The 3,932-nt window shown below is 38.5% G+C and overlaps 1 pseudogene; it reads right to left on the minus strand.

Annotated features, from left to right (window-relative positions):
* Positions 1-1,539: 1,539 nt before the first annotated feature.
* LOC107298663 overlaps positions 1,540-3,932 on the minus strand; it is a 7,856-nt pseudogene continuing 5,463 nt past the window's right edge.

The following is a 3,932-nucleotide window of genomic DNA, read 5'->3' on the forward strand; positions in this document are numbered from 1 at the left end:
TCAGGAAATTTCTCCTTAGTTCTAGGTTGGTTCTACCCTTGATTAGTTTCCATCCATTGTCCTGCCTTCAGGTGCTTAGGTTTACTCCCTCTTCTTTGTGGCAGCTCCTTAGATATTGGAACTCTGCTATCATGTCACCCCTAGTCATTCTTTTCATTAAACGAGACATACCCAATTCATCAAAGTGTGTCTTAAATCGAATCAGAAGAATCAGGGTCGGCTTTTACTGATGATTTTAATCACTCTTCTCTGTTTCCTCATCTTTGCTTTTCCATTATCTGTCATTGCAGTGATTCTTAGTTTTTCTAGATTTGAAGCTGAGAATAAAGTGGAAGATTTGGCATTATGGTGTCTACTGCTTTCTTGTCTAAATAGTAGCATTAATCCAGTAATCTATTTTCTAGTTGGGAGGAAAAAAGGAGCTCGGTGTAAGGAAAGCATGAAGGTCATTTTGCAAAACATCTTCAAAGAAAGTGAAGCTACCAGAAAGAGATAGAAGAGGTCAAATTCTCTTACAATGCTTTTGTGCTTTCTCAGTAGCAATGAATAAGTTGCACTTGAGGCTGGAATCTTATAGGTGGGGACAAATCTCTTTCAACACATTGATTCTTTCATCTGACATACAGAGAACTGCAATTTAAGAGATGCCTACATCAGTCCACAACTAATGCTGTGCAGGAAATGAACTGCATGACATTTATAAAATACTCAGCTTCCTTTGCTTTCTAGAGATAAGATTTTTATTTCTAGATAAGCACCAACCATGTCTGCTGCTTCCAGATGTCAATTAAAGGCAATTGATTCGTGAAATGAAGCAACAATGAGGAAAATTAAACTAGAACCAATTAGAAACCAATTGAAATTCAGTAATTAATGGTGAGGCTTTAGCCTCTTACTAAAAAGGGAAAGAGCAGGAGAGACAGTTTTCAAGTATATTCCATGCCTTGGGAGCAACAGAAGAGAAATGGGGGCCACAGGCAAAATCACAAATCCCCAGGCTATAATATCAGTGAATGTTATGTCTGAAATGTGTGAGTATCAAAACAGTCATATTTTATTTCAGGAAATGTATCTTGTACATATTTTTTTTCTTCTCTTTTCTTTTATTATGTATGCAAATTTGCATGTTTTTAGTGAAGCCGTATATTCTTCTACCAAATGCTTTAGGGACAAAACCTTTGCAATTATATAGGAAATAAACATACATAAAATGAGAAAAGTTACATTTTTAAAAAACAAACATTCAGTAATAAGAGTTGTTATGATATAAAGAAGAATTGTATGACCTCAGACATATCATTTCATGTTATGAAATAAAGAATTACAAGATGTGAGACCTAATTTCATGGGATGAAATAAAAAAGATATATGAAGTCAGACACTTTCTGTACAAACATTTCACTTTGAAAATTATGAATACGGCAATATTTCATTTTTACATTGTTTGGCATTAGCCACTTTGTTCAATAAATTTGTTTTTTATTGAACGTGCATATTATTTATGGCTATCAAACACGAATGTACAGTGATGGTAAGACTTCACGAAAGTTCTTCCTTTGCAGCTTGCTGTTCTTCCAGGCTGCCCTGCTGCTCATCCTTGAAGACCCTTTGAGGAGCCCCCTTCAAGGATGTTCTGGGCTGACTCTTTCCCCTCTGCTTCCTCCCCACTAAGAAATAAAGGAGGGGGTTGATGCTGCTATTGAGAGTAGCAATTCCTAGTCCAATTTTCAAGAGGACAGGATGAGGGAAACTGAAATAATAAATGACATATAAGGCATACCTTGGGATAGACAAAAGGAGGAAGAAGAGGAGAACCAGCAAGATGGTGGTGAGGAGATTCCTTTTATCGTGTTGCGATTTAGAGCTCATGTGAATCCAGAGGGCCACAGCAGACAAAATCATGAGAGGCTTACAAAATAAGCCATTCACAATTAGCCGATAAAGCAAAGGTGAACTTCCAGAGCCTCTGTTCTGGTGGAGAATGAAGTGCAATGTAGAGAGCAAGAAGGAGATGATCCAGATGGGGCCACAAACAAGAGTGGAGAGAAATGGTGGGAAAAGGACAACCACACACCTGTCCAGGCTGATGGCCGTCAGCAGAAACTGGCTAGTAGAATAGGTGAAGGAAAAGAACTAAAAAAACAAGAAGAAAAAGTTTGGACAACATAAGTTGAAGAGTTGACACCCCCACAAATATAGCTGCCATAATGAGGGATGTGAGGACCCCAAAACCAGCAATGGAGAGATTCAGGATGTAGGTGGTGAAAGAATTCCTCTTAATGGAAAAAGCCAGGAGATAAATGGTCTTTCCATTTCCTGCCAGGGCTAAAATGCAGATAAGGGCAATGAAGCCATTGATAAGATTTCGTGTTAAATTATCTGGATTATCTGGAAAAGACACTTCTGATATTTCAGAAGTATTCAGAGCAATTTCTACCCATTTGATAATATGGATAGAAATGTTGACCTCTTCTGGATCACTCCTTGAAAGTTCGGAAGTATTCAAAATAATTTTGGGATGCTCCCTGCTTAAAAAAAAGGAAAAGAGAATCAGTGCTCCATCACTGGATGTTTTTAAGAAGAGACTAGACAATCATCTGACTGAGATGGTATAGGACCTCCTGCTTGAGCAGGAGGCTGGACTAGAAGACCTCCAAGGTCTTCTATTCTCCAAGGAATTCTATTCTATTCTACTTTATTCTATTCTACTCTATTCTATTCTATGCTATGCTATGCTATGCTATGCTATGCTATGCTATGCTATGCTATGCTATGCTATGCTATGCTATGCTATGCTATGCTATGCTATGCTATGCTATGCTATGCTATGCTATGCTATGCTATTCTAAGTGAAGCTAGGCAAAATCACATCAGATACCTGTACAGTTATCACAGCCCCCCAGGCCTATATGTTCTCTCCACCTCTCTTCTCTCTATATACCAATGACTGCATCTCAAAAGATCCCTCTGTTAAAGTACTGAAGTTTGCAGATGACACAACAGTGATTGGCTTCATTTGAGACAACAGCGAATCGGCAAACAGATGAGAAGTTGAACAACTAGACTTGTGATGTGGCCGGAACAATCTTGAACTGAACACACTCAAAACTGTAGAAATGACAGTAGACTTTAGGACAAACCCTATTATTCTACAACCTCTTACAATACTAGACAACACAGTATCAACTCTAGAAGCCTTCAAGTTTCTGGGTTCTATAGTATCTCAAGATTTAAAAGGGATACCTAACATCAAAAATGTAATCAAAAAAGCACAACAAAGAATGTTCTTCCTGCACCAACTCAGAAAGCTCAGACTGCCCAATGAGCTGCTGATACAGTTCTACAAAGGAATTATGGCATCTGTTATTTGCACCGATATAACTGACTGTTTTAAAACTGCAACCAAACAAGACAGACACAGACTTGAACGGATAGTTAGAACTGGAGAAAAAACCATTGCTACCAGCCTGCCTTCCATTGAGGACCTGTACACTGCAGGAGCAAGAAAGAGGGCTGTGAAAATATCTACAGACCTCTCACATCTTGTATGTACACTGAGAGCTTATGCACCAGAAACAAATTCCTTGTGTGTCCAATCACACTTGGAAAATAAAGAATTCTATTCTATTCTATTCTATTCTATTCTATTCTATTCTATTCTGTTCTGTTCTGTTCTGTTCTGTTCTGTTCTGTTCTGCTCTGCTCTGCTCTGCTCTGCTCTGTTCCCCTCCTCCTCCTCCTCCTCCTCCTCCACATATTAGATTCCTTAATGCCTTCAATAATGACAGAATTCTAATGTACTCCTTTCAGCGGAACAGTTCTTAAGAAATGCAGCTCCCAAAGGTGCTTTTTCAAAATTAGACTTTGTTTTTCCTTGAAGTTCTCATCCAATAAGCTTCTCCAATTCTGAAGAAGCTTCTTGGATGAGAAGC

Source organism: Protobothrops mucrosquamatus, unplaced genomic scaffold, assembly GCF_001527695.2.
Source record: "Protobothrops mucrosquamatus isolate PMUCROS unplaced genomic scaffold, P.Mucros_1.0 scaffold4173, whole genome shotgun sequence".
Taxonomy (NCBI): domain Eukaryota; kingdom Metazoa; phylum Chordata; class Lepidosauria; order Squamata; family Viperidae; genus Protobothrops; species Protobothrops mucrosquamatus.